Source organism: Haliotis rubra, unplaced genomic scaffold (genome assembly GCF_003918875.1).
Source record: "Haliotis rubra isolate DU_JTF1 unplaced genomic scaffold, ASM391887v1 Scf1181, whole genome shotgun sequence".
Classification (NCBI taxonomy): Eukaryota; Metazoa; Mollusca; class Gastropoda; order Lepetellida; family Haliotidae; genus Haliotis; species Haliotis rubra.
Window position 1 is genome coordinate 204,707 of NW_025765094.1, and position 26,428 is coordinate 231,134.

A 26,428-nucleotide genomic window follows, 5' to 3' on the forward strand; every position below is an offset into this window, starting at 1 on the left:
GATTGTAGAAATGTGCAACGTTTTAATAAATGTTTTGCATGTCAACAGTATATTTCATTGCAAATATATGAATGTAATTCGGTCAGTTTAATCTTGTTGTGAACATTGGCCAAAGATTTAACGAAGTCACTGGTGTAGCTTCTTTTGAATATATATATATTCTTCTTCTAAAGTTTGTAGCCCGCCGTCTCAGTACTCCCTTGTCAAAGTTGTCAAGGATGGTTGTACTTCCCGGTTTTGCTTTTGAGACGGTCCCTGTCTTGTCTGATTTGTTTACAATATTGTAAACTTGTTGGTAAGACATACCAACAGCTCTACAAGTTCTGTAATAAACCCTTTCTAAACTAAAGAAAGGTTTACCTCTGTCTTTTTCAAGCACAATAAAACGTATAAACCTTTGCAACAATCGACTACAAATAGTTGGCCATAGTGGACGCTGTGATAAAGATGTGCATGCATGACGGGAAACTTATTTATCAAGACTTAACATTTATATGAATATTTCTCCAATAAAGAAACGATAATTAAGTAAAGTAACACAAACATTCAACATTTATTTGTTTAAGAAAAACGTAAATTCCTATTTTTACACCACCTGTATTATTTGCATTTATTTAAAGACTATTTCAGATTTCTGTTGTTGAACTCTGAAAAAATCTTATGTTGTTGTTTTGGTACCAAATTCTCTCCTGTAAACTGCCCTTTAAATGCATGGGAATGTTAAATCGATTGAAATAAAAATTAGGTACACTATAGGCGAGTTGATATATTGACAACATAGTACATTTATTACCTTTATAAAGATATATGGGCAAAAAAGCATTTTTCTAGCATTTCCGACAGTACTTTAGTTGTCCTTGTAATGTAACTATCAGCTTGCAGCTCAGCTGTACAAGGCCAGAAAATCATCACTACTTACCAAACATCTACATGCTAAACTTGACATAGATAATTAGGGACCTGGAAGGGAGTACCTTTGAATTACCGGTAATACAGGTAATATTCTTAGAACTGTTAACAATTATACTTATGTTTTTATAATTCTGACAAATACTCTACCTCTATTTCATCATTGACTGACTGACTGAGTTTTGGTTTTACGCCGCTTTTAGCAATATTCCAGCAATATCACGGCGTGGGACACCAGAAATGGGCTTCACTCATTGTACCCATGTGGGGATTCGAACCCGGGTCTTCGGCGTGACGAGCCAACGCTTTAACCACTAGACTACCCCACTGCCCCTCATCATTGACAGAACATACCGGAGGGAGCGCAGGTTCTGCCTCTAGTTCCATCCCTGTAGAGCTGTCAGTAATCCTCATTATACCATTTTTAAGACAGCTTCAGATAACTTCCAACTAAGTTTTACAATAGGATTCTTTACAAGCTTAAAGGTCACATGCAACTTTGCAGTATGGACTTACCGAAACAAATCATCAAAAATGCAAATTCAACTTATAAAGTTGAAAAATAACGCGATGAAAAAACCCGCGTGAAATCGTAGTTAAAACGATTCACTAACTTTCCTCCATCGCTTGGAGGAATTGAAGTGGTTTCAACAACTGGGCTGCGCTCATAGCACATGCGCAGTGAAATAGGTTCGCGGAGCTTGGAAGCGGGTTGTCCCGTGAATATTCGGTGAAGGCTTTGGTGTGAGCTATTTTTCTACTGTTTTGTTGATATTTCACAGGCGCAAGCTTTTAACATGTTATTACAGTAGATTACCGATTTAACTGTTTATATAATTTCATTTGTCTATTTCACCACATGTTCTTCTTACCGAGTCACTTTCTCAGTTCGATACTTAAAAGCAATGTCATTATTTAGCGTCGACAGAATTTCTGTGATATAGATATGTCGTTGTCACAGACAAAACTCAATGTCTGTTTTATTGGCACCTATGTGTCTGCCTGCCCGTCTGCTAATGACAATATTCAATACACAAAAGTTCAATCACTGACCACATGCAAATTGAACTTTAACACCTATCAGACTATACACCATAAACAAAACGCATTGATTTATGGCCCGAGTTCGGTCTCCGCCACATTTTGTAATTACACAGACAGGCAGGTGTGATACTTGTACACATGACATGTTTTGATGTCTGTTGATTGCAAAATGTTATACACAAAAAATGAGCATGTATTTACAAAACCCAACATCTCTATATATACACACACAATGAGCCGTGAAGGCTTCTGCAAATGAACCAGCCGTTACACTTGAGTGCACACCCACCCGCTCTGACAGGGTTCGGTATCCCGGCTGCTTCGTTTCTTGGGAAGTAAACCCAAGAACAAAATATTGCACTTTTTTATTTGAGATTGTACGCTTATAATTTTGTTTTTATGTTTTTTCATAACCAGTAATGTATATTATATGTCATGAATAAGTGATAATTGTGTTTTAATTATGTTTGATTTTTTAGTTGCATGTGAAAACTGTGGAAACAGGGAAAATGAGTCATGCATCTCAGACGTCTTCATAGAATCCAGAGTACACAACACCTCCCTACATTTGTAGTGCGATAGATCAGGATCCATGACAATCTGTTGGCAGCTACAAACTGGGCAAAAGTGGGTGGAATCCTTTTCCAAACACAATAACAAACACTCTGGTTCAGAAATGAATTATATCAAATATATGAACAAAAACGATAATAATAATTTAACTTTGAAAAATTTGAAATTTCTTGTGCAAAGATCAACTGATTACTGTGAATCTGAATCTATTGTTCAATTGTGTAGGGAACAATTTTCACTACCATTTTTAGCACAAACAGAAAGAGAAGTGACACATTTCCCTCCTTGTGTATGCTTGGAGGTGTGTTTTGGTGGGAATATTCAATCAGCATCAGGATTGGGTGATAGCTGGCAGCATGGACGAAAGTCTTGAAAATCTTATGACTTTGTACTGTGAGCAAAGTCAATGCACCGAAATAATGGCCATGATGTAACTGAGGTAGTGTATTTGAAAGAATTATACAAATTAGAGTTAACAATTATGCTGTCTTTTGTCAATGTCTGACTGGCAAATCACTGACACTGACACATAAACTGACATACAAAAGAAAGAACACTCCTGGTGTTTTGGGATTATTTGAAAAGTGTTGTGATTTTGACTGGCAACTTCGCAATTGCTCACGATATCTGTGGTGTTTTGGCAACATATTAGGAATGTCTGTGACTTATATATCACTGTAAAAACTCTTTTCAAAACATTTACGTCGCTTTTTGGAAAGTAATCCAAAAGCACCAGGTGTGTACTTTCTTTCGTACGTCAGTTTATTATATAAATGTGATACTTTCGGGAAAACTGGCTTTGAGAGAGATGAAAATACCAAGTAAAAGTTGCTTTGAAGAGGAATTTAAAAAGACATTTTACAATTATATCATAAATAGTCATGCATGTGTGTTTTGGATGGCAGATATCCTTCATTAGTGATAAATACATGTTCTTAGCAAGCAAGGTTGGCTAAATACAATGTGAGTTCCTCATACAATACATTTACATAAAAAAACTGATAAACCCAAGTAAAATATTTGTCTTGGTATTGTTGCTGATTAACCTTGAATAGGGACCTCTGACTCCTCGAGCTAATCAATTCCCTGTCACAAATGCACAGCAAGAACAGTCAAGACAATTCAAACAGTTCCCAACAACAGTGGGCTACAGTCTCCAACCTCCAGAACAACAACAGGCACGTGCAGCCAAGACGTCTAAGGCACCACAGTACAGAGTTGTGTCACCTGGCCACACCACAACACTGTGACTATGGGGCTGAATCTTTGACTAAACCTGATTAAGTTTCTAGGTCTGTCAGCATCATACCCATGCTTGTGGTAAACGTCGGACACTTGCTATGCTACAACATGTGCTTTGGTGCAAACAAATACATATTTGAACATAATTCATTTCCTGCACACATTTGACCCCAATTACAGACTAACCACAATTGTGGTTCTGGATAAAAACTGCTCCAAGTTAATGGATGACTCACAAAATAGTGCATACACCCTTTAGGATCTGGTACAACATTGTGTTTCATCTTAAGACTCACATGACCCCAGTGATTCATCACATGACCATTTGAAAGGTTATGTCACAACGTCACATCAAACTTACATTTTTTTTAATTAAAAGATGTGCAAAGCAACCTACCTGTTTTGCTAGATATGTGAGGTTTCCTTCTTCTGTTGCGGAGCAGGAAGTTTTACCTGACGGTAAGGATGCCTGTATCAAAAGATCATGGTTCAACTGTGTCAAGCAAATATCTAATTATGACTCTCACATGTTGATCTGCACAATAGCTGCAAATCCATTGCTACTCATTTGGAATTTACATAAAAACCTATTTGTGACACGTTGGATGCGTTTGTTTGCATGCTTCATATTTAACATCTATTTCATATTATGAAACAGATGTAGTCTTTGTTATGGCAACAAGGAAGCTGTCATCCAAGAGGTGCTTGAAAAGTTCTGAGCCTAACAATGCAGGATGTATAGTAAATCATTTGCATGTATTAATATCAATACATGGCCAAAGCTGCATTTGAATGAAAGACACAACCAAGCAGGATATTTCAGCAGGTATTAAATTGGCTTCTGCACTGTTATCAAGTATCTCAATCTTAAGAGGCAAGCAACAACCATTTCTCACATTGTATCAGCTCTAGGGGATGAAGCTACTCATTTACCACTATTACCAGGTAGAAGAGGTTCTTTAAGAGGCAAAGAGACAACCTTGAAAATGATCATAGATCAGGAAGATCTTCAACTACCACCACTAAGAAAAAGGTTGATAAATATACAACATGTTAATGGATGACTGAAGACTTGACAGACATCACACAGCTGAAACAGAAAGCATCTCTCTTGAGATGAAATCATTCTGAATAATACCTGACAATAGTTTCAGCATACTGGGTACCTAGCCAAACTACTGACCAGACATTCTGTAGGTTTTATGTTCACAGCTGATTTTATTGAAAGATTTGAACCTTATATGAGTCTTGGCTAAGCATCATGAAACACACACTATTAAAGGCACAAGTGCACAAGTCTGTTGTCACCATGGTTACATGACTGTGGCTTTGAACATATTGAACTTCCATCATACTCTGTCACCCTCCCTATTTTCGCTTCTTCCCAAATTTAATGAAATGTCTGGCAATTATGCAAATGATAAAGATATGGATGCTGTTTTGCACCACAAGGAGTATGACTTCTGCATCAGTGTGATGTAGGCACCCCAGCATCAAGCATGAGAAGCTTGGAAGGGATTATGTCAAAAACATTATTAGCAACCAATTCCATTAATACAGTCCATCATGGCCATGTTCTGAACTTTTCAGCAAACCAATCATAAGTTAAAGAATCTTTTTATAATGGACTTAAATGTCATATGCATGCAAACACACACTATGGGTGAATATAACTCTGTTATTACTCGTTAAAAAAGACACTATTAGGGATTTGCCTTGTCAGTGTCACATAGAGAGAAATGAAGCACATGGCCACATTAACATACAAATGTCTGATGATTCTGTTATAGACCATCAACCCAAGAAATGTAGATATTTCAAAAGTCATTTCAATATGTGATTGCACAAAAGAAACCCAACTGTAAACACATATTTGATTAAATATAGTGCTAACCCACTTATATACAATTCCTCAGTTAAATGTGCATACTCCATTTAGATTAAATGTACTGACTCCAAACAACCAGTCCTTGTTTTATAAATCTTGACACTGAGTGCTACGTAGGGTAACAAGCATCTTTTAATGTCTTTGAAATGGCATGGCTTGGAGTTGAACCACTAACCATTTGCTCTGTCCACAATACCACAAGAAGCAGCCAAGATACTTTGGATGAACAAGGAATCGAGCCAGCCATGTATGTGTCATGATTAACTTCCTGAATGAACCTGATATTTCCTTGTGGCCTTCTGTAAGTGGTATGTATTACAAGGATGTGATTTTGTCAGATATTAAATTCAAAAGACAGTTTCCTTATCACATTGAAAATGTTAAGATGTGACATGGAATCAAATGAGCATAATTCATAACAAAATACATATTTGAAGATTAATGTCTTGCTGGTAAATGTTGAGAGATATTGCACTGAGAGTGAACCAAATGATAAACTGGCTACCTAACATGCCTAAATCAATTTCTCTTTTATCAACATCCAACTATAAATGGAATCAGTTTTGATCCAGGAAAATCATTTTGAAGAACAATTGCTTCTTTCCTGCACAGGTTTGTTGCTATAGGAACTAACAATCCTTCAACCTTATTGAGGATCTGGGGCTGCTCAAATTTTCAATCAATGCTGTATGAATTTTGCCCGAGCTGCTCTTCATGACTGTAGGAATGTCTAACCCAAATCAATGACCACTATCACTTCACAGTGTATGTTATATTGGCCTGTTGAGAAGTTGTGCCACTTAACCATATGATGTTGATATATACTGTCTGAGGGGAAACAGTTTGTATAACACCATTCGTGTCAGTGCAAACATAACGATTTGTGCCTTAGAACAGCACTGAGACATTGGTATAGCCTGACAACTCTTATAATCTAATAAAATATTATGTCAATAAATTTAATATAATCTACTCAAAGAGGTTGACTGCCTTCTAATGCCTTGAGATAGAATTTTGGAACACAGTGTGTAATGTCATTAACATGATTAAAAAATGAAATGAGTTGAATATTGTAAGCAGACCCAAACATATTACAAAACTGACACATCCATTACATGGTTTGAAAATTCTTTTTAAACCCAGTCAGATAGGACTAGAGGTAAAGAGGTTCCTCAACTTTGAAATTATTGCACAATGCACCTATCACATGCTTCACCAATCAATACTTTATGTTGTGGAAAGTGATGCTGCATCATTTCACTCGATAATCCTCAGTAAAGAATAAAACAAAATTTGACACAGCAAATGACAGAGACTCTGTACCAAATACAGTGTTGTTTGTATACAACATATTTGTGTGGAAAAAGGGTACTGCCTAAAGAGGCACATTAAAATCTAAGTCTAAAGACACTTACCACAATTAAACCTATATTTTCATTGTCTTCTCTATCTTGAATTGGTAGACATAACACTGAAATTAAATGAAAACAAAAACAAATATCACCAGATTTTTCAGAAATATTTTTGTGTGTGATGATATATCACTGATTAAACAATGCGGCTCTATATCAATCAATTTCTGTGAATCAGCTGCATGAATGAGTAGTAAGCCCTAGACAAAAGGGGATGAGCAAGATAGACTCCCGACAGAAGACACAAGTCAGGAGAAGCAGACACAGTATTGACCCAGCTTATACAGATCGTGAAAAGCAAAGAGACTAGTCGGAAAGCCAATTAGCTGACATTCACAATAAGCAATGAAGCTTTCTGTCTCTGCATCTTGGACCTTCTCTTCTGTTTTGCTATCTTTGTGACAAGCGGAAATGGAGGTACACTGCATGCGTGTCAAGCAGCATCACCAATCTTTCATCTGTCACTGCTACCAGGATATCTTTTATGTAGAAGCAATAAGGCAAACCTTAGGTCGGAGTATTCAAACTAAATATACACTGAGGCCAGAGATGTTTGACCTTGAGTTTGATGTCAATGATAATGAATCAATTACAGTTGCAATCTGAATTCAAAACTAAGATTTGAACTGTCAGGTTCTAGGTGTTTGTCCATATTAGATCTAGGTATCCCATTAATCTGTTACATTTCACAGATTCTGAAAGGATCCCTTGATTCTCATTCATAATATCATACCCAATTTGATATTGGGAAAATAGCCTTTTAGGATCTTCTTAGCCACCATACCTAATTATTCTTATAACTACATGTCAGTTCTTCACAATAAAATACAACACTTGTAATATATGTACCTATGTTGATAGCTAAACTGTTGCAAGATGCTTCACCGGTTACAGCAAGGTTATAATATGGCAAGAAGCTCAGTACAGGTTACACTGGTTGTGCTAATATTTTTTCAATTTTATTCAATTTTAGAATGGAACTTGCTGTTACCACTTCTCCACTGTTACTGAAATTGGTTCTTTGCAACAGATGCACATCTACCATGTAGGTGAGATTATATGTAACAGAGATTTTAACAACAGAACAGGAATGCAGATCATTAACACTGGCAAGAAACTGATATCAATGCCTGTCCACATGAGAGGACATACAGATGCCTGATGTTAATGATAATGCTGGTGATGATACCTCTAGATGCTTACTTGAATCAAATATTAATTATACAACCTGATCAAAGATCCTATTCATATTCCCTCATTATGATATTTCTTGGATGACTGATGTAGTTATAATAGATAGTCGAGTATACATACCGAGCTGGCTCTGCTGAATGTCTTCATCAAGGGCTAGTGCCGTGATCACAGGGTCTTGAGGCGAGGAAATGGGCTGGACGAGTTGCTGTCGCTGCTGGTATGCTTTCCTGCCAAAGTAATAGATCTAAGTTAGAGACTACCCAAGGGTGGAAATAACCCATTGCCCGTCGCCCCAGTCCAGTGTTTTTTTCTGTCGGGCAAGCAAATTTGCATATCACACTGTACCGGTGTCCAGTTGACTTTCCAATCTTAATTATGTTGTTTATTTAAAAAATCAAATCAGCAAGAAAATCGGCCAGTATAGTGGAAGACTTATCAGGGCAAGTGATTTTACATGTGCCACTGTACCAGAGTACACTAGCAATTTTAAAGTTATTTCCACCCCTGCTACCATAAGATCAGAGATTACAGACTTGGTGAGAGATGTTTGGTAAAATATCTAGACTTTAACCCCCAGCTGTCAGCTGCTTGCTGGCACTGCCATGACTACACTATTTGCTGCCAAGTTGCAACTGTCATTACCAACTTCAATTTCTGCTGTTATACTGAACTAAACTGAACATCTTGTATCACTGCCATGATATATCCAGACTATTGCTTTGTCTAGTCTCATGTGTCCTGTGGTTCAGAGATGCTGACAACCATTAAACAGGCTATGACATAAACACACTTGGGTCTTTCTGCAGGTGAGCATTTTTCAAGCTACTAAGTACAAAGAGAGAAAAAGACACCATGAATGTTAAAGAACACTGTGCTACAGTATACTATACCTTAAACACTGATGTAATTTCATTATCTGTCTTGGAAAGAGAACAAAATATTGAAGGGCACTGTGTCTCCAGCCAGTATGTCTTCTATCAGTTACAATTTAAATTGAAACGAATGGAAAATCAATATGTCTATTAGCGTTTTTAATTTGTGATCGTTCAAAGGTAAATTCACTGAAGGGATATGCTGTAGTATTTTATATACATAAGGAAGTAAGGACTAAACATGATAAACATGAGGAACCAGGGCTGAGGGCTTTACACAGTATACATATGGTTAGACACAGCATACATATGGTTGTGTATATATGATCATGGGCATGGGCTGCTCTCACCCTGACAGTAAACTATGTGGGAACGTAGAAAGATATAATCTTACCATGCTAGTCCTTTTGCTGGAAGTGATTTTCTACCGTTAGTTTCTACTCGAGTTGTCTCAGGACTCCGCAGGTATACATTTGCTTTTGTCTGAAATGCAAGTTAGCAAAGATTCAATGTTTGTAAAATTACACCCGGTTCCTTTTGTTTAGAATTTCCATCAGGAACATTATGTTTCTGGCTAAAATGGTGTACTTCAACTTCAGTAGTATTGCATGAGCAAGTACCACAGAAAAAGTGAAACACAGCATACAAGAAGGAATAATGTGTAACATTGATCAGTGCTATCCACAGAACTCACCTGCGGTCGAAACTAACAAGCTTTGTTCACATGTTCGTATGATGATGAAATAAGAAGTGTTTCCAGGTTTACAAGTTTTATGTTCACCTCAACCATTATACTTGTTTATTGAGTGTACCTGGTATATGAACGACACTGGTTCCTATTGCTACAGGGTATCAATTAACCAATCAGGATTAGTTTATATGAAACTTGGGAAACAGTCCCAACATAGACCACTTCTTTGTTTCAGCAACACATCAAACTTATCAGCACAAACGTTGTGTTTCAAGTATGAACACTCTTCCAAGTTCTGTCTGCAGCTGGTGGACAATATATACAATGGGGGTCATGCTGCATATCCCATGAAAAAAATACTTTCTTCACATATATTTAGTGGTGTATCAGTGAAGATGTGCACAAGAAGCTTATCTGTCAGATAGCACACTCTGCAGAACAGATGGAGGCATAGGAATGTGTGCTGAAATCTGATTGGTTGCAACATGTTGGAAAGTGGGATTAGATTTCATAATCTTTCCAAGATGTTTTGGTATGTTTATTAGTTTATTTCTTCATCTCAAATTTGAAACCTGTACTATTCTGAGCTTGGTAAAATGGAAAAAAACCCACAATTCATACATTGCACATAATTACATCTGACTATAATTTAGAAGCACAAGTTCGATTTAAGTACTTTTGGTTTGTCTCTGTTCTGTAAGTTTAAGACTGTAAAAATATTACCGATCAAGTTTCAGACATCAGGATCTATTTTGATTTCTTCTAAATGAAAACCTAATTTCTGTCTTGAGGGGGATGATATGACCATCTCCCAAAGGAATTAACCACTTGTTACCATCATATAAAATCTTTAGAATGGCATAGCTTGGACCAGTAACCTTCAGCTATATCCACTAGACGAGGGAGGCAGTCAAGACATTAGATATTAGGATGAACAAGGAACTGAGCCATGTATGTGTGATTATGAATTTTAAAAAAACTAACCTTCACATTCAACAGGCCTCTTGAAGATTTGAAAATATACTCTACAAAAACAACAAACGAACATGTTTTTCAGATTGTACCTTATGTATTATATAAATAATCAACAGATTATGATAAATTGTTTAAACTTGTCACAAGTCATTTTCAATGACCGAGGTTCATCTTGGTACACATGAATAAATCGAATGCTAAGGTGAAGGTAATCTGTCCTCAGTATCTTATGGTCCCCATAAGAGTCAAGAACGGACTGACATCATGGCCCCATGGAACCAATCAGATTACTAATTGTTGCCTTGGGAATGTTCAACCACTCTTATTGCAGTGCCTGTACCAACAGTTGGAGGATCTGTGGCTGTTGCTGACATTGATCAAGAGCATCCAACAAATGTTTGATGGGGTTTAGATCTGGAGATCTGGAGACCCTGAGGGCCATGCAGTACTTGGGTGATTTTTGCTTGTTGCATAATGGGAGAGATTTGTGGCAGTACTTGGGTGATGTTTGCTTTTTGCATAATGGGAAAGATTTGTGGCAGAAGAATTTCATTTGTGTAATGTTGCGCCATTAAATTACCCTGGACTTATGTGTATAGAATAAAGAAATTACCCTGCACTATTATGTATAGAATAAAGAAGAAGTTGACATCCATAATATTTTCTCTTATACTTGAATACCAACTTCTATATGCCTCTCAAGAGCCTCACCCTGGACTTATACCATTAGTCTTTTATATGGATTTTGGAGATGGAGCCCACATTATTATACTCTTGCCACCAAACCTGTCCTCTTCCTGTATGCAATTTCAAACTTAATGTTCACCATGATGTCTTTTAACATGACGTCTTCCATATTTACGAAAAACAAGACTTGTTACTAAACTAAACATGTTGCCATCCTTGACACTACTAATGTTGCAGCCTGAGATGCTGTCAGTCAGAGCAATGCCTGTAACTGGTTGTCTCCAGAATACCTGTGGCACTTTGACTGTTCCCACTGTCTGGGCTGAAATCCTGCGTATTGCTGTAGCTAACTGGAGGTGGCCATGGTGAGTCTATCACGAAAGTAACGAACCACATAAACCAGTCCTGCACTACAGTTGTAACACATGGTTGATGGGATCTGGGTAGGTCATGTGTTGCCCCCTGAAGTCTGATAAAGGGTCCATGGTCTTGTAATGGTGCTTATTGATGCATGGAAAATCCCTGCTACAGTCTGTCTGCAGTGACAATCGTGGCATGTTTCACTTTCACTTGCTGTACATTCATGAAGACTGACAAACAAAAACTCATTGTTTGCATAGCCCAATAATTCATGTTGCATGGTCATTTCATGTTGGTGTTTGGCTGCCACTCTACCACATGGTTGCATTTTCACATATCCTGTACTTATTCTACCTGAACATATCACTCTCGATGCATGCAGACATGAAAAATTCATGCTTGATATTCATTTTGTATGACTTTGCAATTTTTCTATTTTTGTAGAATTTTTAAAATAATTTTTTTTATTTTTAAAGTGTATAGATACTTTTTTTTAGAGGTTTGCATTTTCAAACACAAATTTAACTTTGATGACAATGATGATGAAATGTTACTCTGCATTCTGGAGACTGTATTGTTACCTACATTTGACAATATGATATCACTGAGAATTGTTGCTTTGTAACGGAATGCTATGAATGCCGTTTTGTACGCTTGGCGACCATTCTCGCATGCTGTTGTAGCTGATACGCGAGTTTTGTTTCCATTTCAAACGATTTGTCTTCCATTACAAATATATTGTTTCGGTTTTAGAGGATATTGTTGCAGTTTTGGGTGATTTTTGTTCTGTTTTGGTGTATATGAGTTCAGTTTTGATGATTTGTTGACCGTTTGTATGGTAGGCCTGTCCCTGTAGATTTTGAGATGCAACCTGTTCGAGAACGAAACTCCATTTTGAGAAGATTTTATACGAAAGTCCAGACTGAAACTGAAGAGGGGTATTCAAAGTCTACTATGACTTCCATTTGTTCAGCTATAAATAGGCACATCTCTTCCCCTCTATTAGAAGTTCAAATATATCTGCATGACAAAGACTTTACGACATTAAACCATGTTTTCATGGGAGTTGTCAAAGAGATAAAGTGAGCCAGCAAAAACGAAGACTACCATCACTATGCTCTTTCATCGGGTGATTTCAGAAAAAATGTATTGAAGTACATTCTGAAGCCACTCTACACTTACTTTGATGTGATTCGAAGTAACCTTCATTTATGCTGCCGTTACCCAGGTGTTGAAGGTCTTCGGGATCTGTGACAAGATCTGTTTGTTCTATCCAAAGATGATACTGCGCCTTTACTTTTGTATGGCTTACAAAGCATTGAACCTGAGAGATCTGTTTACCTGTGCTAGCTGTCATCTAATAATTACTCCAGTGCTTCAGGTAGGGCTGGATATTGCCCTAATTCTCATATTGCGATATATTGCAATAAATTAAGAGATGTTGCAATATATATTGTGATATATTGACTGGAAGGTTTGTGCCAAAGTGCGTACATCATAATTTCATAATAGCTTTCTTTGTGACATCATCTTCCTAGTTGCTGTTACACCATACTTTCAGCTCCCCTTCCCCATTGTGTATGGCCGTGTGCCAGTGGTTTACAGATAAATAAAATGATATAGAGCCTTAATGTGAAATGTTTAATTGAAGTATTGCAACACAGTTTTGAGAACATAATGATAAAGGTAATAGTATAAAATGATTTTCATGATCAGTATTGTTTGCTTCAGCAGAATGCACTTTAATGCAGGATGTAATTATTATTACTGCATGACAGTTATCCATTCAGATTCAACTCCAAATATTAACATGTGTTCACATGAACTATTGCTTAATAAAACAAATCATTTAGGTTGACTACTTGAGCTTAAATCTCATGTGACCTCCAATAACTAAGACGCTTGACAGGAATGTCATTATACAGTCCTAAAAATTTATAAGACTTAAGCCTTTATCATATATTGATAACATATGTCCCATTATGAAACAATCAAAAATAATAAAATAACTTGAATTGATAAATGGTCAGTCAGAGCCAGAAGCTCTACTAATAAGTAGGGAGGTGGGGTAGCCTAGTGGTTAAAGCGTTCGATTCCCCATATGGACACAATGTGTGAAGCCCATTTCTGGTGTCCCCCGCCGTAATATTGCTGGAATATTGCTAAAAGCTCCGTAAAACCATACTCACTCTACTAATAAGCCCAAATAAAAAATTGTTCTATATGAGGCCACATAATTCCTCCAAAATGTCACATATGAAACCATTCAAGCCCACAAAACTGAAAGCATTTGGTAGAATATTTGGTACTTTTGGAGCCACCTATAAAGATACTTCTACTTGTAAAATGTTACATGAAACCAACAGATATATAAGTATATTTGGCACTTTTAGAGCACATTTTGTTGCTATGGAAATCAAGGGCACACAACTCAAAGGGAGCTAACTCTGGATGACCCAATATATTGCAGAATCTGAACCAGAAGTTTTTTTGAGTGTTGCCACTTGGCACCTTAACTACTAAAATGTGTGCCAATGCAGTTGCAACTTTTGCCATTCATGGTAACCATGGTATAGAAGACCTGTGGAATATATTAAATGTTGCGCCAATGGGTGCTCTAGCATTGAAAAAAAGTGCCATTGCATATTTTTTAGTGTGACTGGTGCAATGGCGCGCTTGCCTGGCTGAAGCACTGAATTAGGTAGTTGAAGGAAAATGATCTGTATCAGAAACTTTGAATATATATGCATTACACATTGCTCGATTTCTAATTTGGGTGTTAAGCGGTCTTCCAGATTGTAAATAGTATTGCTATAACAATAAAATTCAAGTGTTCCAAATTGTAAATTGATAATATTGTGATGTTAAAAGGTGTATATGAAAACTTGCTATTGTTTGTGGCTTTGTGTAAATCACACATTTGTGTACATGTATATGTGTAACATTGCCATATGGCTGAAATAATGCCATGTTAAATTTGAACTCACTCACTCGTATGGCTTACAATGAGTCTGACAAAACACACCATGGCATTGACAGTCAAGGAAAGTCTAAACAGCCATGGATGTATAAGACAAAGGATGCACATTGTCCCGTAAAAAACTCTCTGTCTGAAATCTGTCTAAAACTTTTTTATTTCAGTGTCCTTGTGAAATCCGAAGCGAAATTGGTATTTCCCAGCAATAATTCTCTTAAATTTTTTATGTTAACCAATCTCCAAAGAAGGGAGATTATGACAAATGTACACAGACCACTGTGTTAGCGCAAAACCAGCTACAAGGTTGACCAAGGCTGGTGCTGGTGGGCTTGGATTCATGTCAGTGCTAATGCACTATCTCCGCGGTGCTCTTCCCATGATCAAATCATTTCACGTCAGGTTACCTCGCCCCCAGACCGATTCACGTCAGTTGTCACTGGCAAGTTCAGTCTCCTACAGTGCAAAAGCATGGTTAGCACCCCTTTTCATGCAGTTGCCTAACAGGTGGAAACATTATGTTAAACCTTTTCGATAGAAAATGTGCTTGACTCAACATGGGAATGTTCGCCATCTAGTTCAAAGACCAGTGGAATGTCACAAGACAGTCAGCTCGACCATGTGGTTTGTGTGGTACAATCATAAATGTAATTTAAATAATAAAGAGATTATGTTCAACCTGAATGTAAACCATCTTGAAACTTCTATTCTTGGTATCTTAACATAGGGGGCAGACACATCAATAGAACAACATGTCAGATAGCCCTGAACAGCCATGGTTACCTTCAGTACCGACAAATTCGTTCTTCTATTTGTTTTGTGTCTTAGATTAATCATTGGAAAGTATTAAATTTGGCATCTTAGAAAAGAAGTACAGTTTGCTCTACCCCTATGTTTTGTGTAATAAAGTACTGTTTTTACAGTTAAAGCACAAAGACCCTTGCTTTAACTATAGAGCGAACTGTATTTCCTGAATGGAACGGCCATGGTATAACCATGGTATATAATAAGACCATGGTGTGCAAAGGTAAACATCAACCATGGTATATCATAGTATCTCATGAGACCATGCTATACCATGGTTATTTGTGTTCATTCTAGTGGTGGTTGACCATTAAGTCACCTGATAGGAAAAATGTTTGCTTGCGATCTTTCTTCGTACCCAGAATCCCCATGGATGAAGTGTTATGAAGTTCAATGCTAACAATGGTCTGAATACAATAACCAATGAACCAATAATCTAGAAAACTTATGATTTAAAGTGCAAGCAAAAATGTCTCATTTAGTGTACAAGGCATGCAGTGTTCCAATCAAAGGGGTCTTAAGGTCCTTCTTGTGAGTTTGCTCCAAAGGTATTTGATTCTAATAGACGACCCTACAGCTTCATCCACTAGAATTTCGTGCTCATTAATAAAAACTGCTATCGGTATGAAGACAAGCTCATATGGAGCTTTTCCTGAAGACCTTAGAACTTGATAGTTTATGTAAATAACTGAATCAACATGCTTTGCTTGAAAAACATTTAGATCAATCTCCACCTATATCAGTACATTTTGTAGGCTACTTTAGAAAAAACATTATACCAAAGTGCTTTTGTCCTTTTCATCCTAATAAACAAATTATTGCTGCAGCTTAACTGACAGCTGGCTATGATCAGCATTACAATGTGCTGAGCTGTAGGTAGGTTATTATCTCCCACAAGCCGTACTACTTGCCTGCTGTTTACATGGCCTTCAACCACAGATGAGTACATAACATCTGTCATTAAAACCATCAAGGAATCTTTAATGCTAGGAAAAGTGGAAGTTTACTGATAAACTTAGGATGATGACTGTGTATTAAATAAGTCTGCTACACAAAAAGCTCTCTGTGTGTCGTCCCTTGATGAGATGTGTCTTATCAGTTTTGCAAATCATCACTATTGGGATTGCAATCGTTGTGAGCTGCAGCTGTTTCCATATAGCAAAGCAATGCCATGGACAAGTGGAATAGCCTAATTACATGAAGTTATTTCAGTCCTAGTTATCATACATCACTGTCCCTCCAACTGGTTTCACAATATTAAACAAACATTTCATTTAATTTTCTCAATCAAGCAAATGTTCTTATCATTTTCCTGAGCGAAGAATCATTAAGTCATGTCTGTGACAAGACTGATCAAAGGCTACATGATGATAATCGACATTTGGAACAGACATCGTCAGCAATCATTCTCTGAGGTTATGGTTTCAAAATAAGCAATACAAAAAAACATGAATTCATTATGATTCCTTCACAATTTGCTGTTCAGGCTGGGGGTGCTGATTAAATGTGATCTTTATGCTTTTGTATCCTTCATCTATGATTACATAAGCCAAGAGATGCATATATACAGAAAATAACAAATGAAACTCACTTATTATTTATTACATGATTAACTTAGTCATTGATGTAATGATGCATACTGAATACCCACACATGCCCAAAGTTCCCTGAGTAGGCATATAGTGGAAAGAACTTATATACTGTTCAAAATGGTATTTTTAATGTTCATATTTTCTTAAACCAAACACATTGCATTTTAACCTTGTATTGGAAAAGATCTCTACCAAGTCATCAGTAGTAATAACTCCATTAACAAGAATATGGAAAGGATGAGTAAGGGCACACACGATCTCCATAATTTAAGAATCAACTAACCTACATTTTTCTGGAAAACACAAAATGCATTGGTGGGGAGAAAAAATGAGGTTTGCATAAAGTGCTCTTGCTTTGCCTAAACTTTGAGCATCCAAAGCTCATTTTCATAGGAGATATACATAGCAAAATCATAAACATTTGGTGAAAATGTAATCTTGGTCACAGACTTCGAAGTTCTAAAAATCAGCCTTTTGTACTCATTTTTGTTACTATTTGTGTTTCTGACCACATCAAAATTTTCAAAACTTCCAAGTTTAAGAAAAAAAAATGCCTCGTGGCCAGCCATTCAACATATCTGTTAACTTTCAACCAATACCAACATTTTTATGTAGACGCATAAAACTTCTTATTATCCATATGGTGAAACATAACCAGTATCATATATATCACATATCACTTTTGCCAAGCAACCATTGTTTCTGTATTTCGTCGTCAGTGACATCATTAAACAATTGAACGTGATGTCAATGAACAGGGCTGCCACACTTGCTTACCGCGTTATACTACACAAAAGTACATGAATAGAATGGATAATAAAGAAACTATTACATTTGCAAATGTGCCATATGACTTACACAAACTTGTGCAAAAGTATGTACGTTCTCGCTCTCGCAATACAAAATTTCACACTTGTTTCATAAAAGTCGAGTAACACACTCTATTTATCCACTTACTCCTTTTAAACACAAATTTCGCATATTGAATTGACTTTGCTGCAGATTTAGGGCCAAATATCTGGGATTTACACAGACTTTTAACAATGGGAGTCATGGTGACTCACAATATATATTTTTGGGAGTTATTTTCAATATTTGGGAGTCATGAAATCTTTATGTTAATCATTCTCAGTATGTAACTGTGTATGTCACACCACCAAATGAAACTACAGCATTGTTCAATTCAAACAGCCAGGATTACTGTCCTCTGAGTACTCTGGAACAATCTGACAGCTCTGTAAAAGTCAAACTATCATCGAACAATATCTTTTTTTGCTTATCAAATCGATATTATTGAACTAAAATGTAAGGGCCACCCATAAAACTTCCGTCAAGCTTGACTCGTATGATAATATTTTGACAGTCGTTTACAAAATTGTTGCGTCAAATACTCAGGAATCACATGTCATGTAAAACCCTGCCAAATATATGCATGGATTAGGTTGAACTGCAATCGTGCAAACATAATCATAGTCATGATGACCTGGAGTGAGAAAACCTTCAGTTATCTTTAAGAAGTCTTGTTTCAGATGCACAACCTCATACACATTTATCAGACACTTCCTACAGTTCTCTTTTGACAAAGAACAACGTATATTTTCCTGACATTTTTCATATGAGAAATTTGGTGGGGAGCCTAACTAGGTTATTGTCTGTTATGAGTGACTACATTTATACAGTACAGCGGTAATCTGCATACTGTTTGAGACTGAACAATGAAAATATTCTGAGAATCATTCAGTTTGCTGTTAGAGATTGAATCAGGTACATAATGGCATATGGGAAACCAATTCAACTGTCAACAGTTCCAGGCAATAGCAATTGGCGTCTTACCTATATATTATGAAAATGTTAACATTGAGACGTATGAGCATTTAGAAAATGCAACCGGTATGATTTGTGGAACTGATACTTGAAGCAGCAAGACAAAACAATAAATAGAATAAAACATGGTGGATGAATACTGTGCATTGGTTGTCATTGTTTAATGTTAATAAATTGATATTTACATATCCATGAGTGATCACTTCAAGATGGAGTGGCATTTTAAGGTCTTCGGTCAGAGACCTATCAATTAAGAGGCAAAGACTTACACTGAACATAATAAGGCTGTACTGCATTGCTTGTGCAGTAAGCTATTTCCACAAGTCAGACTTTTCTTCAATTTCTTAGCCCTTCACATCATGTCATGTTCAAGTACACCCCAAGTTTTTGGCTGAGGCAGGTTTTGGAGATGGTACTTTTTGTTTAACATTACTTGCAATTAGGGCTGCAACGTATACACTATGTGGTGAATATGATTCGTATCAAGAATTTTGGGTAACGAATACGAATACTTATTCATGAATACAATATTGTAGTTAAGTGATTGATGCACTTTATAGAAAACCCATGTTGACAGTTTTGATTTGTCACAGCAATAACCAGTGATACCATGACACTCAAATTTGTTATGTAATAGTTATAGTCGACAGTACCATGTGCAATCTTGGCAAACTAACATGACTTGCACTATTCCAATGCTAGTACATGTTCCATTCTTGCATATCTCACTTTGGAAAAGGACATAAGGGTTCAAGTAAAACAAGCTCCCTTTATAAAATTGTAAATATTCGTTAATATTCGGTTCTTGTGACCACGAATAACGAATTGAATTCATGAAGGGCTACGGTTCGATGCAGCGAATATGCGAGTGAATCGTTACAGCCTTACTTGCAATTACAACTTGGAAACCCCATGTTATCTCAATTTTTATTCTATTTTTGCAAAATCAACAGAATCCAAAAAGTGATGATAATTATCCCATTCGGGTCTTACAAACATCTAAACTGGATCAGCCTGTTTCACACATTGAATATATTTAGATTAACAAAGAGGTATTAATTTAGTAGCAATATTCATCAATGTACATCAATACATAACCGACTTATACATGATAACACCTTTACTATTACACTGATATCATGATATCAGACATCACTTGTTCTTTGTTCATCTGTAGTTGGAAACGGACATTCACACCCAAACCATTATTTGAATACATGTAATCAGTATTTATCCTTTTTAAGCCTAAATGGTAATACCAAAGTTATACTGTTGTTGTTTTTTAGGTCCAACAAACTTCACTCCTCTAGTCCTCTATGAGTATCCACAGAATTATTCTGGCAGACGAGCTGCCAAATCTCACAAATAGCAATCAGTCCTTTTTTGTGTGACTGTGTCTGCTGTACTGTGGGTAAACTATTACTAATTTCATGTGTATCATCTAGAAGAGGGGCTGTGTCTCTCTGGTAGTACTCTCAATCACTGAGCAATCATGGAGCCCTGTATTGGATGTCTATTGACCAAGGAGCTTGAAGCCCTTCCTCCAACTGATTACATCCACAAGACACTTCAAGTAACTACAGTTTTTCCTCTGCTCACTCCATGTGATGATCAATTTCTAGCATAATCAATAATGACAGAGAGAGTCAGGTTTATACAATTCTATTTTGTGAGAAGAAATGTGCAAGGAAAACATGCTTAGAGAGCTGTGTAATGAATTTCGACAGAACCCTTAAGCAGTACATATGCTCATTTTACAATTGTGTTCTGTACCAACAGAGAAGATCGAGTTTTTTCTGTTTTTGTTCAGCAGTATCACACAGAACAGTTGGCAATGATATAGCCACAAGAACGGTGCCTTAGTCTAGTAAGCTCTGCCCATCACCATTCCACACATCAGCAACAACACCTTCACTAATGAGGCTAATGTAATTTGGCAATAGGTGTGTAGTTGGCACAAAGAGCCTGTTTACCAACTCATTATAACATGTTACAGAAATATACATTGTTGTACAAACTGAACTTGCATGCTTAACAATCACAATATTTTAATTCTACCTAACATTTCCATGATAAATACAGAATCAAACAAAATGTCACATTTAGGAAAACATATGTTCTAGGATTCCAAGTGACTATGAGATACAATTTATACCATTATTTGCAACTTAAAATAACATGGCGATATTTGTTAAGACAGCACTTGGTGACAAAGTGATCTGATGGTTGTAAACGACTGACCACATTACATCTAATCTCCCACCTTTAACCATGTTCGTGGTCGCTGATGCCGCCAACAAGCACAACAGGTCTGTTGATGGAGAAAGCATATAGTCTAGCAAGAAACGAAGACATTTCCATTCCCCTACGATCGATAATGTCTCTTCCAAAAGACCAGTCTAGGCTTACATGGCTTACTAAGAGAACAATTATTCATGGGGATTTATGCCAATTTACCTCCATAATCAGATCAAAGGGGAAGAAGATATATGAATGCACTCACTTCATTAAATGCGTGAAGTGGAGGAAGGATTCATTCAAGGCATGGGTCCTTAACAGTGTCTTGATGCAGAAAATGTCTGCAAAGAGCAGAGACGCTCTGCCCGACTGAATCTTAAAATGTAAATATATAAAGAGACTGTAGTGTCAGGCCACACCAAATTTGATCTGTCTGTCTTTTCCAAAAACAATTTTCTAGCATGTTTCTTTTCAAAAACCTGACATATGAATAAAAAGGCATAAATAGATCCCAATCAGATCACTTTAATTTCCTATTGTTGGTGTATCAGCAATGGAACAGTAACAGGTATGGTTCTTTTGAACATGTTGAACCATGGATGTTGAAGAACGGCACTTCAGCAGCTGATTTATATTCAGCAGTCACTTTTCTGGCCTGTCTAAATGAGGGTGTTTACAAATAAGCTACACCTAAAGTTTATGAAGCTACAAGTGAGAATCTATATGGTTGCAAGGACCACTTTTCACAAGTTATTTGAGTTTCTCCTTTGGATGCGAACATTAACACTTAGTTCCTTTTTGCAATACATGGGCACTCAAAGATATTGAGTTGCATACTTTGAAATCAAAGTGTTCCACCTGGAAGTATCATTTTGATCCTTCATCAAATTGCTTTATCACATTTCACCAAAGCTAGATAAAAAACATTTGCAATTTTTGGAGTTGCCCCCATTTTTTGCATGGGATTGACAATATCCTTTCTCTATTTCCAAATACCCAAATCAAGTTTGTGATTAAACATGTTGATATTTTCAGCACTGTTTGTGTGTTACTTTTTCCGTGGTTTCACCCGATAAACATTGTCACAAGGTATAGTTGTTATATTTGATTGATTATTGGAGTGTTGTTGATGTGGTCACTAACACAAGGAATTCGAACACTGATGTGACAATTTAATATCTGGTATTCTTTTATCAGCATCTTATATAATACATGCAAAACCTATTTTTGCAACAATATTTATAACTGCTGAAAACGGATGATAGCTTCTTTAAATCAAGCCATAAGTATTGGAGGAAAGATACTCGTAGAATATGATACAATCTCTCTGGATATCTACTTGAGGTGAGCTCATAATATGTAAATACCTGTAAGTGTAAAAGAAGAAAAGTCACATGCAGTCATAAAAACCAAATGTGAATCATAAATAAGACTTGCTAGATGTAAGTGTAACAACAGATGCCAAGTGTACTTACCACTTGAGGAAGAATGAATGTCAGGGCTTTTCTTATTGCTGTTCTAAGTTCTGCTACTGTTTTGGCTTCCAGCAAGGGTAGGAATGCTTCCTGTAAACAACATGGAATCATTGTCACACACACACAAACAAGAACAAGTGAAGTAAACCATCAACACAATGTACGGTTTGGAATCCCAACTGATAAAACAAATGAATAGTCTCACTGAAAATTGTTGAATGCACATGCATAATCACATGATATTGTATAAGATTGTAGGAATTCTAGTGAATTTGACCATACACATCCAGCCACATGTTTCCTTTACATTCCTTACATCAGGAAGCTGCTGCGTGCACTTTTCTGTTATTCAAGTGTTAGTCCATACACCAATACTTCCCTACCATATACAGGCAACAGCTGCTAGTAGAAATTTGTTTTTAACCAAGCATGAAAACAATGGCGACTGGTGAATACATTTGGTGTGTTTAGAATATGTTAGCTGAACCATAACACAAACTTTTGAAACATTAAAGCATTTTAGAAATTGAACTAATATTCCAGCAGTATTACAGAACATATTTTGCAGAAGTGGTAAAACTGTTGAGATAGTCTACATGGGCTGCAAACATTTTGAATTCACAGACATTTTCACAAATATATTATCACTATTGATCAAGATTTATAAGCAATGACATCCATATACTGTAAACGTAGTATATTTCGTGCAGGTTTTATTTTCACGCTTTTCGCGCAAAACATTTTAGCCAAAATTTATATAATCCGCGAATAAACCTGTCATTCATTCAGTCTAGCCACGCTCGCCCTGAGTTGTTACCATAACACATCACGTTTGAAGACAGAAATCTACGCGAATCTTAAAATGACGACTGATAGTAGCATAAAGAATCAAACTTAACTGTCGCTGTAATGGATTTCCCAAAACGTAAATAAGCATCATAACATTTCACTTGTTCCACAGCATGACTGAAGCAATTACCCTTGTAGATGTTGCATTAGACGTGATGGCACATCGTATTTAGTTTCAGGAGTCCCTTTTCAAAACCCGTGAAGGTACGGGTTAGACTTGATTTTCAGTAACCGATACTTGTCGTAGGAGGCGATCAGGACTGGTCAGGCTCGCTGGCATGGTTAACACATGCGATCGGTTCCCAATTGCACAGATCGATGCTCATGATGTTGATCACTGGATTGTCTGGTCCAGACTCGATTATTTACAGACCGCCTCCATATAGCTGGAATATTGCTGAGTCTGGCGTAAAACTAATCACACTCACCCTTTTCAAAACATACTCTTAAAAAATAAAGTAGTGAACTGTGAAAAGAGTTGCAATAATATACTGCAGTTGTCGGTGTAACACAATATTTACCCACAGCTAATTTTTTTTTCTGTTGTATATTTCAGTTGGTCAGGTAAATGATGTTGTATCATTGCAGTTCTTATTGTGAAAAACATTTGGAAAATTTATGTTACCTCTGAGGGTCCCCAGCTTTTTTGAAGAATAAATACTACAACTAGTAGATGATACTTCACTTTTAACATGGATGAGCTAATTAGAAACTGTGAGTAATAAATACATTAGTTATGTCCTCATCCAACTCTTGCCTGACACTGATCTTAAAGAGTAACTCACTAATGTAATATTTGGTGTACGTGATAGGATGTACTTGTGTCAATTCTGGACCAGACAATCCAGTGACTTGAGCATTGATTCATGGAACTGACATGTTAGCTGGATGTTATCAGCCATGTCAACAAACATCATCCCCTTAGTTCAGCATGCAAAACAGTTTCCAAATTTTGCTTACTAGTCAGGCTAGCTATGCCTGAAAGTTACAAGCCAACAAAATAATCCCATTGCCCGAAATTTGAATGTAGACACAGCTTTCATCATGAAACTGCTAATATGATGAACATATTTTCATCAGGACATAATCTTGCATGATTGAAAGGTGTGTTATAACTTAACAACTTGGAGAGAGTTATATATTTACAAAATGACCCCATGAAAATTCACTAATTCACAAACCAGTCAGGCCAGTTACTGGGGAGACTTACTGGCCCGACAGGATTTTTACTAGGCATGGGCTAGCAAACCAATGGCTATTTCACACACTGCTTCTTCCCCTTATGCTCATAGGGTATTCATAGGGTCACCTCTATAAACATGATAAAGCCATCAGTTATGACCAGTAGAGATCTGAGTTAGAAGTGGTTTTCAGCAACCCATGGCCATGTTTATCGTTAGAAGTGACTAACACAATCGTCAGTCAGACGTTAATCACTGGATTGCATGGTCCAGGCTTGATTATGACCACTGTCATATAGCTGGGATATTGCAGACTGTTGTGAATAAACAAACAACCACAACAATAATATCATATCTACCTGGTTCAACTGGGAAATGTTTAATCCAATTTGAGATTTCTTTACATTCTTGTTCACTATAAATATTTCACATGGACATTAGAAAGTTAATTCTATGACTAACAATTTACTGTCTATATGTTAGTTATTGTGTAAAACAACTTGATAGTGCTTAATAAATCACAATTAATTTATGACTGTTATGAGATGCCTATTACATATAACTTTGTATATTATTTGTAACTTCACACTCATCTGCAATACATTAATGATGGGCTTGACTTTTATACCGTGCAAGAATGATCCATATCTTTTATTTTTCATTCTATCAATGAAAATTAAGTGACATATCAATCAGTATTACAATGAATCTTTCTTGGATTAAGCCAAAAACATAAAACAATCCAGATGACATTAAACAAAAGGTGATAAATTTTCAATAATTCATTATATATGATAAAGCTCCATTCATAAAGGTGCAACTTACACACCCAGGTGAATGTGGGAACATAATTACTTATTTACATAATCAATAGGGGGCTATTAATTTCTGCATGACCCCATCATTTATGTATACCTGTGAAGATGAGCGTTATAATTGGTTTTCAGCAACCGAAGCTTATTATAAGAGGCAACTAACGGGATCAGGTGGTCAGGATTGCTGACATGTGTGATGCATGTGATCATATCCCAGTTGTGTAGATTGATGCTCATCATGCCTGTACCTACACTTTCCGGTCCAGACACGGTAACTGATTGCCATCATACTAGAGTATTGCTGAGTGTGGTGTTAAACAACCAAACAACCAACAACAAATCACTGAAGTTGTTCTTAATTTTAGCATTTCTTACGATTTGTCATAAACTAAAACACATACAATTCTGATATCTACATTTGTGATGTAATGGTAATGGAGAACAAAAACATTAAGAAAATATATTGTCCAGAGTTTCAGTGGACATAACACAAGGCAAAACAGAGAAATAGTCCTGTTCTTTATGCATGGTCCTCACTCTTGTCTTGTGATGTCAAAGAGAAAAAACAATCTTCTCCCAATTATGGCTAGTCACTTATCAAAATACAAAAATGGATAATGTTATATGTAAGTCAATATTAAACAAAATATTAACATACACTGGGTGCAGGTTGGTATAAATATGATGTTGCATTTTGAAGTTTCAGATTGCACCAGTGCAAGTTTTAAATGCTTAAAACAATATGATAAATTGATATTCATTTATGTAGTTCATGCAGAGGCAGTATTGTTTTTTTCACACTTTCTGAAAAGCTGTTCAGTTAAAAAGT

The 26,428-nt window shown here is 36.5% G+C and overlaps 1 protein-coding gene across 1 annotated transcript in view; it reads right to left on the minus strand.

Moving 5' to 3' along the window:
* LOC124259750 (cGMP-dependent 3',5'-cyclic phosphodiesterase-like) overlaps window positions 1-26,428 on the minus strand; it is a 69,779-nt gene that overhangs the window by 40,554 nt on the left and 2,797 nt on the right. Inside the window, 5 exon segments of the mRNA XM_046693950.1 lie at window positions 4,166-4,237; window positions 7,072-7,127; window positions 8,383-8,489; window positions 9,529-9,617; window positions 22,755-22,844. The gene's annotated coding sequence lies outside the window, so the exon portion shown is untranslated.